Source organism: Dendrobates tinctorius, unplaced genomic scaffold (assembly GCF_039654945.1).
Source record: "Dendrobates tinctorius isolate UK_male_01 unplaced genomic scaffold, ASM3965494v1 ptg000489l, whole genome shotgun sequence".
Lineage (NCBI taxonomy): Eukaryota > Metazoa > Chordata > Amphibia > Anura > Dendrobatidae > Dendrobates > Dendrobates tinctorius.
In genome coordinates, this window is record NW_027362150.1 from 1 (window position 1) to 15,642 (window position 15,642).

Below are 15,642 nucleotides of genomic sequence, written 5' to 3' on the forward strand. Positions count from 1 at the left end.
CCTAATGTACCTAAACAGTAAAAACCCCCCACAAATGATCCCATTTTGGAAACTAGACCCCCTGAGGAACTTATCTAGATGTGTGGTGAGCACTTTGAACCCCCAAGGGCTTCACAGAAGTTTATAATGCCCAGGCATGAAAATAAAAAAATCGTATTTTTTCCACAAACATGATCAATTAGTCCCCAATTTTTTTATTTTCCCAAGGGTAACAGGAGAAATTGGACCCCAAAAGTTGTTGTCCAATTTGTCCTGAGTACGCTGATACCTCATATGTGGGAGAAAACTACTGTATGGGCACACATCAGGGCTCGGAAGGGAAGTAGTGACGTTTTGGAATGCAGACTTTGATGGCATGGTCTGCGGGTGTCATGTTGCTTTTGGAGAGCCCCTGATGTACCTAAACAGTGGAAACTCCCCACAAGTGACCCCATTTTGGAAACTAGACCCCCTGAGGAACTTATCTAGATGTGTGGTGAGCACTTTGAACCCCCCAGTGCTTCACAGAAGTTTATAACGACCGGGCGTGAAAATAAAAATATCGTATTTTTTCAACAAACATCATCTTTTAGTCCCCAATTTTTTTATTTTCCCAAGGGTAACAGGAGAAATTGGACCCCAAAAGTTGTTGTCCAATTTGGCCTGAGTACGCTGATACCTCATATGTGGGAGAAAACTACTGTATGGGCACACGTCAGGGCTCGGAAGGGAAGTAGTGATGTTTTGGAATGCAGACTTTGATGGATTGGTCTGCGGGTGTCATGTGCGTTTGGAGAGCCCCTGATGTACCTAAACTATTGAAACTCCCCACAAGTGACCCCATTTTGGAAACTAGACCCCCCACGGAGCTTATCTAGATGTGTGGAGAGCACTTTGAACCCCCAAGTGCTTCACAGAAGTTTATAACGCCTGGGCGTGAAAATAAAAAAAACATTTTTTTCCGCAAAATTATATTTTTGCCCCCAATTTTTTATTTTCCTAAGGGTAACAGGAGAAATTGGACCCCAAAAGTTGTTTTGTAATTTGTCCTGAGTAGGCTGATACCCTACATGTGGGGGTAAAACACTGTTTGGGTGCATGGCAGAGCTTGGAAGGGAAGGAGCACCATTTGACTTTTTCAACGCAGAATTGGCTGGAATTGAGATCAGACGCCATGTTGCCTTTGGAGAGCACCTGATGTGCCCAAACAGTGGAAACCCCCCAATTATAACTCCAACCCTAACCTCAACACACCCCTAACCCTAATCTGAGCCCTAGCCCTAACCCTAGCCCTAACCCTAACCCTAGCCCTAACCCTAACCCTACCCTAACCCTAACCCTAGCGGGAAAATGGAAATAAATACATTTTCTTTTAGTTTTATTATTTTTCCCTAACTAAGGGGGTGATAACGGGGGGTTTGATTTACTATTTATGGCGGTTTTTATGTTTGGCAGCTGTCGCACGCTAAAAGACGCTTTTTATTGTAAAAATAGTTTTTGCATCACCACATATTGAGAGCTATAATTTTTCCGTATTTTGACCCACCGAGTCATGTGAGGTCTTATTTTTTGCGGGAAGATTTGACGTTTTTATTGGTACCATTTTCGGGCACGTGACATTTTTTGATCGCTTTTTATTCCGATTTTTGGGACGCAGAATTAACAAAAACCAGCATTTCATGAATTTCTTTTGGGGGGGTGCGTTTACACCGTTCCGCATGCGGTAAAATTGATAAAGCGGTTTTATTCTTCGGGTCAGTACGCTTACAGCGATACCTCATTTAGGTCGTTTTTTTATGTTTTGTCGGTTTTTTGCAATGAAAACAATTTTATATAAAAAATAATTATTTTTGTATCGCTTTATTCTGCGAGCTATAACTTTTTTATTTTTTTGCAGATGACGCTGTATGGTGGCTCGTTTTTTGCGGGACAAGATGTCGTTTTCAGCGGTACCATGGATATTTATATGTGTCTTTTTGATCGCGCGTTATTGCACTTTTTGTTCGGTGGTATGATAATAAATCATTATTTTTTGCTTCATTTTTTATTTTTATTTTTTAAGGGGTTCGCTAAAGGGGTTAAATAATGGGACAGTTTTATAGGGCGGGTCGTTACGGACGCGGCGATACCAAATATGTGTACTTTTATTGTTTTTGGTTTTTTTTATTTTGAAAAAATGGATTTATTGGGGAATATTTTTTTTTTTTTTTACTAATTTATTTAGCGATTTTTTTTAAATTATTTTTAACACTTTTTTTTTTTTTTTTTTTACTTTATTACCTTGTCCCAGGTGGGACATCACTGTCCTGTGACAAATCGCTGATCTGTCACATCACAGATCACTGTGACAGATCAGCGATCTGTCACAGGCATTGCTGCAGACTTCCTCATGCCTGCGCTTTGCAGGCACTGAGGAAGCCAGCTTCCTCAGGCCCCCAAAGGCCCCCGTCGCCATCTTGGATTCGGGGGCCTGGAGGAAAGGAGCCCCCCGCAGCAGCGCTGCACATTGCGCTGCTGTGGGGGGCTCAGGGAAGCACGGAGGGAGCCCCCTCCCTGCCGATGCTTCCCTTTAACCCCCGGTACACCGCGATCGCGTTTGATCGCGGTGTGCAAGGGGTTAACGTGTCGGGGGTGGTCCGTGACCACCCCTGACACATTGTGCCGGGTGTCAGCTATGATAATTAGCTGACACCCGGCCGCGATCAGCGGCGCTCACCACGTGGGCGCCGCTGATCATGGTGACGTAATATTCCGTCCATGGTAATTAGGTCCATGGTCACATGGACGGAATATTACGTCAATTGTAGGTAAGGGGTTAAACGCCGTCTTCCATTCATCCCCGTGCTTGATGCGAATAAGATTATACGCCCCCTGAGGTCAAGCTTAGTAAACCAGCAGGCACTCTTAACTCTGGAGAATAAATCAGACATCAGAGGTAACGGGTACTGATATTTAACCGTCATCTTGTTAAGGGAACGATAATCAATACACGGTCTTAATGAACCATCTTTCTTGGCCACAAAAAAACCCAGCGCCTAAAGGTGACGAAGATGGTCTAATATGACCCTTCTCCAGTGACTCCTTAATATAGGATCGCATAGCATCATGTTCGGGTACAGATAAGTTGAAAAGCCGACCCTTGGGAAATTTTCACCCAGGCATCAACTCAATTGCACAGTCATAGCTCCTATGAGGGGGCAAAGACGCAGACTTACTCTCACTAAATACATCAGAGAAATCAGCCAGATAAATCAGGAATATCATGAGACTGAGGAGAGGTGGAGAACACAGGAGCGTCCCTAAGAACACACTGACAACACCAACTCACCACAGACACAGATCTCCAATCCAAAACTGGGTTATGAGTTTGCAACCAGGGGAAACCCAGAACAATAGTATCATGCAAATTATGCAGCACTAAAAATTTACAATTTTCTTGGTGGTCTGGGGCAACTCGCATTATCACCTGGGTCCAAAACTGAGGTTTATTCTCCGCCAAAGGAGTGCCATCAATACCCCTCAAAGGAATAGGCATCTGCAGAGGTGTCATGGACAAACCACAACGTTTAGCAAAGTCCAAATCCATCAGATTCAGAGCTGCTCCTAAATCCACAAAAGCCTTAGTGGAAAACGTGGACAAGGAGCAGATCAGAGTAATTGCCAAAAGGAACTTAGGTTGTACACTGCCCACAGCAAATGTGTGTGCAAAACGTTTCTCTCATTTAGGGCAGACAGAAATATTATGAGAAGCGTCTCCACAGAAAAAACACAGCTTATTACGCCTTCTAACCTCCTGACGTTGCGCTCTAGACCAAACCCCATCATATTGCATAGGTTCTGACATTTGTTCAAAAGGTGGCAGCGCCTCTCGTGTAGTTTTACGTTCACGTAAACGCCGATCAACTTGAATGGCTAATGACATAGAGCCATACAGACCAGAGGGAACAGGAAATCCCACCATAATATCTTTTACGGTCTCTGATAAACCTTTCCGAAAGAGGGCTGCCAATGCACTATCATTCCATGTAGTAAGGACCGCCCACTTTCAGAATTTTTGACAGTATAACTCTGCAGGATCCTGACCCTGGTTTAATGCCAACAAGGTTCTCTCAGCTTGATCAACGGAATTAGGTTCATCATACAACAACCCCAAGGCCTGAAAAAATGCATCCACATTAGTCAGAATAGGATTTTCAGGTGTCAGAGAAAATGCCCAATCCTGGGGATCGCCACGCAGCAAGGAGATGACAATTTTAACCTGCTGCACAGAGCTCCCCGATGAGTTAGGCTTCAAGGCAAGAAATATTTTACAATTATTCTTAAAATTCAGAAATTTAGACCGATCCCCAGAAAACACATCAGGAGTAGGGATCTTGGGCTCAGCAGCACGTGACTGAATGAGGTAGGTGGAAATTCCCTGTACTTCAGCAGCAAGTTGCTCCACACAATCAGACAGTTGCTTAATCTCCATTAGGAGAAAAAAAAATCCTCCTACGGCCCCAGAGAAAAAGAGGAAAAAAAAAATTCCGACACTCTTTTCTCTTTTTTTTCCCCTTTTTAAAACAATTTCTTCCTGCTTTTGAGTACCCTAGAATCTGCGGTATGGCTGGTGATTCTGTTATGAAAGGGTCGCCGAGGAAAAAAAACAACACAAGCTAAGTCTCAGAAAACCAGAGAGGTTGGTAACTATGCAGACTGCAGATCCCTGATTCTAACCACGCAACTAGCAGCAGTCGTGGAGCGTTCCTACGTTGGTTCTAGATGCCTCATCACAACCGAAGAGCTAAATAAGCCTAAAGCAGGAAAAGAGGAAAACTAACTGCCCCAGAGCAGACCCCAAAGGAAAGACAGCCCCCCACATGTATTGACGGTGAAACAAGATGAAAACACATACAAAGGCAGGAAAATAGGCTGAGCAAACGATGGGGCCAAACTAACTAGAAAGGACAGGAAAGGAAAGACACTGTCTGCAATCTGCCAAAAACCCTACCAAAAATAATGTCCAACACATCTGATAGCAAAATTAACCCTGAAGTCACTAGACTTCTCCCACTATATCAGCACTCTGAAATATTCTGTGACAGAGCAAAAAGAGGCCAATCTAATAAGGGACAAAAAAGAGAAAATTGGCAAATACAGATAAATAAGAGTGGAAATTCAGCACAGCCCAGCCGGGCTGGCTGACCACACAAAAAACTGAATTGACCAACAAGAGCAAGTGTGAACATTAGCAAAAACAAACTTAACTTGAGAAGACTGGAACAGAGCTGAGTCCAAAACCTGAGAAGCAGACTGAATCACCAGCACCAGGATAGGGCGTCGGCTGTCTTATATCCAGTCTGATACTCCAGAGATCCAATCGTTATCCTCCTCCTCAGGTGGCAGATCACTACCAATTAAACCAACCTCACTACCTCCTGTCACCACCAGAGGGAGAACGGAAGGAGAACTCTCAACTGGTGGAGCAGAAAATGAGCTTATAACAGGTCAGGTTCGCTGACACTGAACATAGATACGTCTCTGTTCAGACTAGTAAGTTCTGGTACCTCTACAGAATGGTTACTGACACTGATTAGGGCAAGGTTAAGACACTCTGGTCGATGATACTGGAACAGGGTTTGGCCGAACACAGAGCAGATGACAATGTTCAGGCACTGGCCACTCAAGGACAAGCTTCAAGGACTGGCCACTCCGGGAATTAGGTTAAGGCCCTGGCCTTTCTGAATCCAGGGGATTATGGATACAGGACTTGCCACACCAGGACCACGGGACAGACACTGGCTGCTCTGGGACCAGGGGATGACGGATAATGATTCTACACATTGCATGGCGAATCCCTAAGGGAGAGGGAGTCTTTTATATAGGATGACTCCCAGCAATTAGCTGGAAGCCATCTTCCAGGTGTAGTAATTATACTAAATATCTCTGAGCAACAAGCTAAGGGTATTTAGTATATACTTGCTCTGCCCCTTTAAGAATGGGGGAGTGCGCGCATGTGTGTACTAGGTGCACTGCTGGGAGCTGCGGCGCTCACACAACCAGGAAGCAGGAGAACGCTGGGGATTGTGCCGAGGGTCTGAGGCAGTAAGCTGGCATCCCACCATGCAGGGGTGCCGGTAATAGAGGTACAAGCACACTATGCCATCATGGATTAAAATCTTTCCGGGCACGCAAGGTCCTGCTACTCACACCAGCATATGTCAAGGTCCATTAGAAGTTCGCCAATGGCCATCTGGATGATCCAGAAGAGGCAAGGGAGAATGTCACTTAATCAGATAAGACCAAAATAGAACTTTTTGCTATCATCACCACCTGCCATGTTTGGAGGAAGAAGAAGGATGAGTGCAAATCCAAGAACACCGTCCCAACCTTGAAGCACGGTGGGGGGAAACATCATACTTTATGGCTGTCTATCTGCAAAACAGACAAGATGACTTCACCGTATTTAAGGGAGGATGGATGGGTCAAGGATCGCGAGATTTTAGCCAAAAACCTCCTTCCCTCAGTTGGAACATTGAAAATGGGTCGTGGCTGGGTCTTCCAGCATGGCAATCACCCAAAACACACAAGAGGAACTAAGAAGCATTTCAAGGTCCTGGAGTGGCCTAGCCAGTCTCTAATCCTGAACCCAATAGAAAATTTTTGGAGGGAGCTTAAAATCAATGTTGCCCAGCGACAGCCCTGAAACCTGAAGGATTAGGAGAAGATCTGTATGGAAGTATGGGCCAAAATCCCTGCTGCAGTGTGTGCAAACTTGGTCAAGAACTACAGGAAACGTCTGACCTCTGTAATTACAAACAAAGGTTTCTGTACCAAATATTAAAACAGTTATCCACTACCCTAATTCGTTTAATTTTGCATTCATTATTCTTACTATTATGTGCCAGTAATGGATCCATACTCTTATTATAGTAATATATACCTTTATAAGGCAGATAGCATCACTTGGTGTCTGCCAGATGCAGCTCTGATGTTTATCAATCACTTCTTGTCCCCCGGCGTACTGCGCTCTAATACTACAAGCTCCATTATGCATTGCAGTGGCCTGTGAGCCAGCACTTAGCACGCCTGCTTCATTTTCCACACAAACTCCTCCCTGCCTCCTCACCATCACCATATATATACACACTCACTGTATATATGTATATTAGACATATGCATACACATTTCCTATTCTTTGGCATGTTTGTCACACATGTATCAGATCACCAAACAAATGTAAATATTAGCCAAAGATAACACAAAATTCAGTTTTTTAATGAAGATCTTTATTATATAGGGAAAAAGAAATCCAAACCTTCAGGGCCCTGTGTGAAAAAGTGATTGCCCCTAAACCTTATAACTGGTTGGGCCACTCTTAGCAGCAACAACTGCAATCAAGCACTTGCAATAACTGGCAGTGACTTTCTGGAGGAATTTTGGCCACTCATCTTCCGAGCATGGACCGCCTTGTTAAGGTAATGACACAACAGCGTCTCAATTGCATAGCTCCCAACCATCCCAGATTCAGCTGGACTGTCATGTCCCATCTCAGCTGTTCTGCCAACCTCTATATTCCTCTCTCCGACATTTTCATTGCTCCTGTAGCTCCTCCTGCTTGGAGGGATTGGCCGCTTCTCTCTGCTAAGTGCATAAATTAGATTATAGATTCACTTCCTCTCCCTTCAGTGATTGGTCTCCCCAGGAGTATGACTTTCCATCTCAGTCTCCACAGGCTGCTGCTTTACCAGTGAGCCACAGCTCACAACGCTGGAGATGGGAGAATTTGGTCATATTGACCTCTATATTGCCGGCAATGAACTCAGAAGCAGAGTATACATATCCATAGCAATACATTGTGTATAAGAATGCTTTTTATGGTGTCTGTATACCGAGGGGAAGAAAAATATATATTTTTATTCTTATAAAAGTATTTAAAATAATAAGCAATTACAAAAATGTATTTTTCTATGTTATACTCCCAGATCCTGAAACCACAGCCTCAACATTACTGACAGGCACTGTAAGCTGCTGAGCCACAAGCTCCAGTGAAGTGACTGCAGGATTGTGTGCACTTGATCCATATTCCAGGCTCTGACTACAGGAAGATTATTCGGATAGAAATACACTGCTGTGTACAATGGATGTTTCTGTATTCTAGAGGAGAATAAGAGATTTTTTCATCCTATAAAATTACTAATAAATAATAATGAAAAACACTTGATAATGAAAAAAAATGTCATTTTAATGCGTTTTTTAAATAATAAGCATCACAAATCAGTGAATAACCCGGACATAGTTGTGCCAATATAACTGTAATGACCCGCAGAACACAGCGATCAGATTATTTACAGGAATCGGTAAATTACGGGAGAAACAAAATGTGTAATGCGGAGGACGTGTTCACACGTAGCGTAAATGCTGCGTTCTTCCTTCTGTAAATGTCTGACCCAGATGACGCAGTGACAATCTTCCCTGATTATTGCGCGTTTGCTGCGCTTCTTCTTTTTTGCATTTTCCCCCATATTTGATGTTTTTTGGCAGATATGAAGCCGCATTTAACACTTGTTTAATCGTACAGAAAAGCTTTGATTCTGCGCTTATAAATGTGACGGCGGTTTTCTCTTCATACATTTTTTTCTTAATACGTTTTTTTCAGAAGAAGCCTATAAAGGGAAAATGCATCAAAGCCCCAGAGGTCCGCAGGGTCTTCAGACCACAGAGAGCGCAGATTTCATGAGAACTGCAGTGCTATCAGACTCCAACAATCAGTATCTTCCATGATGTAACAGTCAGGATTCCTCTAGATTCTCGCCTCTCCGCCTGGTTACAGCTGTTCTTCCTTTCTCCCCTTTTCTATCCTCGCCTTTCCCATTCCTTCTCTTCCCCTCCCGCCTCTTAAATGTTTTATATATAAGGTATTATATGTGTCCCGTAACCCCTTTCCCGACCTATCCTGTGCAGACCAATCTTTTTCATTTTCTTTCTATCCCTTCCATTTTTCCCTTTTCCCCATTTTCCTTAACCCCTCCATGACCGTCCTAGTACGGCGCAGGTAGCTTCTCTCCCTTTGATGTCGGCTCCGGTGGTGAGCCCGCATCTTTCCCAGTACACGTCAGCTCAAGTGAGGTATTCTGCTACATTCAGGTGATCTGATCATCGCCTGTACGTAGCAGAGCCGACCGAGTTATGGCAGCTTCTAGTCTCCCATGGAAACTATTGAAGCAGGCCAAAAGTGAAAAAAAAGTTTTTAAAAATATAAAAAAATATAAAAGTTTAAATCCCCCCCTTTCACCTCACTCAAAATAAAACAATAGAAAAATCAAACATACACAAATTAGGTATCGCCGCGTTCAGAATCGCCCGATCTATCAATAAAAAAAGGAACAACCGGATCACTAGACGGTGTAGTGAGAAAAAAAGTAAAAATGCCAGAATTAAGGTTTTTTGGTCGCTGCGACATTGAATTAAAATGTAATAACGGATGATCAAAAGATCGTATCTGCACCAACATGGGATCAATAAAAACATCAGCTCAGCGCACAAACAATAAGCCCTCACCCAACCCAAGATCATGAAAAATGGAGACGCTACGGACCTCAGAAAATGGCGCCTTTTTTTCCAACAAATTTTGGATTTTTTTTCACCACTTAAAAAAAGAAGAACTGAGACCTGTTTGGTGTCTATGAACCTGGAATGACCTGGAGAATCATAATGGCAGGGCAGTCTTAGCATTTGGGGAATATGGTAGAAAGTAAATCCCAAAAAATTTTTTGGCGTTACACTTTTTTTGCAATTTCACCGCACTTGGAATTTTTTCCCATTTTTGAGTACACGATATGGTAAAACCAATGATGTCGTTCCAAAGCACAACTTGTCCCGCAAAAAAAGCCCTAACATGGCCATACTGACAGAGACATAAAAAGTTATGGCTGTGGGAAGAAGGGGAGCGAAAAACAGAAACGCAAAAACGAAAGAGGGCAAGGTCTCTAAGGGGTTAAAACCCCTATTTTCCTTCCCCATTCTCCGCCTTAACCCTTTCTCCCCTTTATTCTGCCTCTCTCTTTCATGACTTTACATTTCTCTTTTTTGTTGTTTGGTTCTTGTCTGTATTACTGGGTATTTATAATACGTTGTAAAAAAATGTGTGGGCTCCCACGGTAATTTGTCAATGTGGGAGCCTACACATTTTTTTACAACAAATTAACCCCTTAAATTAAGACCTACCCCTCCCAAATTTTACACATCATCCCTCATCTAATTACTAATGAAAGACATATAAAAAAACATGAAATTAAATGGTTTACTGTATGTAACCATGTGTCATTTCATGTCGGGTTGGGGAATGATATGACAAAAGCCGGCAATTGAATTAGCGGCTATTCTGCTATGAAGAACTCTGTGAAATATAAATATATATATGTGTCTCAATGACATGTATGTATATATATGTATTCTATGTGTCTATATCTATTCTTTGGTTTCTGTTAGAAACCCTGTCACAGGGCTCCATTATATGTCCATTTTGCAAGCCGACGAGAAAATCTCACTATACGGATGGCATACGGATTACATACAGATGCTAACATGCGCAAAATACGCGACCACACTTTGCTTACGGATGACATACGGAGCACTATTTAGGGGTCATTCATCCGTATTACGTCTGTAAACTACGGACCGTATTTTGTGTCGGTTAATGTGACCCCGGCCTGAGGCCAAAAGTTGCTGCTATGCGCACCACATGCTCTGTGCCTCTATCTGTGCTTCAAAAGTTGTGAGGTGTGTACAGTTACTTGGTGTAACACTGGTGGATGTGCACCCACTGCACCATCAGCCAGGCTTACCTACACACACGTCTCCGCTCCGTACACCACGTACACACATGGCTCTGCTCTTTACACCTCGTACACACAGGGCTCTGCTCCGTACACCTCGTACACACAGGGCTCTGCTCCGTACACCTCGTACACACGCGGCTCTGCTCCGTACACCTCGTACACCCACGGCTCCGCTCCGTACACCTCGTACACACACGGCTCCGCTCCGTACACCACGTACACACATGGCTCTGCTCCGTACACCTCGTACACACACGGCTCCGCTCCGTACACCTCGTACACACACGGCTCCGCTCCGTACACCTCGTACACATGCGGCTCTGCTCCGTACACCTCGTACACCCACGGCTCCGCTCTTTACACCTCATACACACACGGCTCCGCTCCGTACACCACGTACACACATGGCTCTGCTCCGTACACCTCGTACACACACGGCTCCGCTCCGTACACCTCGTACACACGCGGCTCTGCTCCGTACACCTCGTACACCCACGGCTCCGCTCTTTACACCTCATACACACACGGCTCCGCTCCGTACACCACGTACACACATGGCTCTGCTCTTTACACCTCGTACACACGGCTCTGGTCCGTACACCTCGTACACACATGGCTCTGCTCTTTACACCTTGTACACACGGCTCTGGTCCGTACACCTCGTACACACAGGGCTCCGGTCCGTACACCTTGTACACACAGGGCTCTGCTCCGTACACCTCGTACACACACGGCTCCGCTCCGTACACCTCGTACACACACGGCTCCGCTCCGTACACCTCGTACACACGCAGCTCTGCTCTGTACACCTCGTACACCCACGGCTCCGCTCTTTACACCTCATACACACACGGCTCCGCTCCGTACACCACGTACACACATGGCTCTGCTCTTTACACATCGTACACACACGGCTCCGCTCCGTACACCACGTACACACATGGCTCTGCTCTTTACACCTCGTACACACGGCTCTGGTCCGTACACCTCGTACACACATGGCTCTGCTCTTTACACCTCGTACACACGGCTCTGGTCCGTACACCTCGTACACACAGGGCTCCGGTCCGTACACCTTGTACACACAGGGCTCTGCTCCGTACACCTCGTACACACACGGCTCCGCTCCGTACACCTCGTACACACACGGCTCCGCTCCGTACACCTCGTACACACGCAGCTCTGCTCTGTACACCTCGTACACCCACGGCTCCGCTCTTTACACCTCATACACACACGGCTCCGCTCCGTACACCACGTACACACATGGCTCTGCTCTTTACACATCGTACACACACGGCTCCGCTCCGTACACCACGTACACACATGGCTCTGCTCTTTACACCTCGTACACACGGCTCCGGTCCGTACACCTCGTACACACAGGGCTCCGGTCCGTACACCTTGTACACACAGGGCTCTGCTCCGTACACCTCGTACACACACGGCTCCGCTCCGTACACCTCGTACACACACGGCTCCGCTCCGTACACCTCGTACACACGCGGCTCTGCTCTGTACACCTCGTACACCCACGGCTCCGCTCTTTACACCTCATACACACACGGCTCCGCTCCGTACACCACGTACACACATGGCTCTGCTCTTTACACATCGTACACACACGGCTCCGCTCCGTACACCACGTACACACACGGCTCTGCTCTTTACACCTCGTACACACGGCTCCGGTCCGTACACCTCGTACACACAGGGCTCCGGTCCGTACACCTTGTACACACAGGGCTCTGCTCCGTACACCTCGTACACACACGGCTCCGCTCCGTACACCTCGTACACACACGGCTCCGCTCCGTACACCTCGTACACACGCAGCTCTGCTCTGTACACCTCGTACACCCACGGCTCCGCTCTTTACACCTCATACACACACGGCTCCGCTCCGTACACCACGTACACACATGGCTCTGCTCTTTACACATCGTACACACACGGCTCCGCTCCGTACACCACGTACACACATGGCTCTGCTCTTTACACCTCGTACACATGGCTCCGGTCCGTACACCTCGTACACACAGGGCTCCGGTCCGTACACCTTGTACACACAGGGCTCTGCTCCGTACACCTCGTACACACACGGCTCCGCTCCGTACACCTCGTACACACACGGCTCCGCTCCGTACACCTCGTACACACGCGGCTCTGCTCTGTACACCTCGTACACCCACGGCTCCGCTCTTTACACCTCATACACACACGGCTCCGCTCCGTACACCACGTACACACATGGCTCTGCTCTTTACACATCGTACACACACGGCTCCGCTCCGTACACCACGTACACACACGGCTCTGCTCTTTACACCTCGTACACACGGCTCCGGTCCGTACACCTCGTACACACAGGGCTCCGGTCCGTACACCTTGTACACACAGGGCTCTGCTCCGTACACCTCGTACACACACGGCTCCGCTCCGTACACCTCGTACACACACGGCTCCGCTCCTTACACCTCGTACACTCGGCTCCGGTCCGTGCACCTCGTACACACAGGGCTCTGCTCTTTACACCTCATACACACGGCTCCGGTCCGTACACCTTGTACACACAGGGCTCTGCTCCGTACACCTCGTACACACACGGCTCCGCTCCGTACACCCCGTACACACACGGCTCCGCTCCGTACACCTCGTACACACACGGCTCTGCTCCGTACACCTCGTACACACACGGCTCCGCTCCGTACACCCCGTACACACACGGCTCCGCTCCGTACACCTCGTACACACACGGCTCTGCTCCGTACACCTCGTACACACACGGCTCCGGTCCGTACACCTTGTACACACAGGGCTCTGCTCCGTACACCTCGTACACACACGGCTCCGCTCCGTACACCTCGTACACACACAGCTCTGCTCCGTACACCTCGTACACACAGAGCTCTGCTCCGTACACCTCGTACACACACGACTCCGGTCCGTACACCTTGTACACACAGGGCTCTGCTCCGTACACCTCGTACACACACGGCTCCGCTCCGTACACCTCGTACACACACAGCTCCGCTCCGTACACCTCGTACACACAGGGCTCTGCTCCGTACACCTCGTACACATGCGGCTCCGCTCCGTACACCTCGTACACACACGGCTCCGCTCCGTACACCTCGTACACACGCGGCTCAGCTCCGTACACCTCGTACACACAGGGCTCCGCTCCGTACACCTCGTACACACACGGCTCCGCTCCGTACACCTCGTACACACACGGCTCCGCTCCGTACACCTCGTACACACACGGCTCCGCTCCGTACACCTCGTACACACGCGGCTCTGCTCCGTACACCTCGTACACCCACGGCTCCGCTCTTTACACCTCATACACACACGGCTCCGCTCCGTACACCACGTACACACATGGCTCTGCTCCGTACACCTCGTACACACACGGCTCCGCTCCGTACACCTCGTACACACGCGGCTCTGCTCCGTACACCTCGTACACCCACGGCTCCGCTCTTTACACCTCATACACACACGGCTCCGCTCCGTACACCACGTACACACATGGCTCTGCTCTTTACACCTCGTACACACGGCTCTGGTCCGTACACCTCGTACACACATGGCTCTGCTCTTTACACCTTGTACACACGGCTCTGGTCCGTACACCTCGTACACACAGGGCTCCGGTCCGTACACCTTGTACACACAGGGCTCTGCTCCGTACACCTCGTACACACACGGCTCCGCTCCGTACACCTCGTACACACACGGCTCCGCTCCGTACACCTCGTACACACGCAGCTCTGCTCTGTACACCTCGTACACCCACGGCTCCGCTCTTTACACCTCATACACACACGGCTCCGCTCCGTACACCACGTACACACATGGCTCTGCTCTTTACACATCGTACACACACGGCTCCGCTCCGTACACCACGTACACACATGGCTCTGCTCTTTACACCTCGTACACACGGCTCTGGTCCGTACACCTCGTACACACATGGCTCTGCTCTTTACACCTCGTACACACGGCTCTGGTCCGTACACCTCGTACACACAGGGCTCCGGTCCGTACACCTTGTACACACAGGGCTCTGCTCCGTACACCTCGTACACACACGGCTCCGCTCCGTACACCTCGTACACACACGGCTCCGCTCCGTACACCTCGTACACACGCAGCTCTGCTCTGTACACCTCGTACACCCACGGCTCCGCCCTTTACACCTCATACACACACGGCTCCGCTCCGTACACCACGTACACACATGGCTCTGCTCTTTACACATCGTACACACACGGCTCCGCTCCGTACACCACGTACACACATGGCTCTGCTCTTTACACCTCGTACACACGGCTCCGGTCCGTACACCTCGTACACACGGGGCTCCGGTCCGTACACCTTGTACACACAGGGCTCTGCTCCGTACACCTCGTACACACACGGCTCCGCTCCGTACACCTCGTACACACACGGCTCCGCTCCGTACACCTCGTACACACGCGGCTCTGCTCTGTACACCTCGTACACCCACGGCTCCGCTCTTTACACCTCATACACACACGGCTCCGCTCCGTACACCACGTACACACATGGCTCTGCTCTTTACACATCGTACACACACGGCTCCGCTCCGTACACCACGTACACACACGGCTCTGCTCTTTACACCTCGTACACACGGCTCCGGTCCGTACACCTCGTACACACAGGGCTCCGGTCCGTACACCTTGTACACACAGGGCTCTGCTCCGTACACCTCGTACACACACGGCTCCGCTCCGTACACCTCGTACACACACGGCTCCGCTCCGTACACCTCGTACACACGCAGCTCTGCTCTGTACACCTCGTACACCCA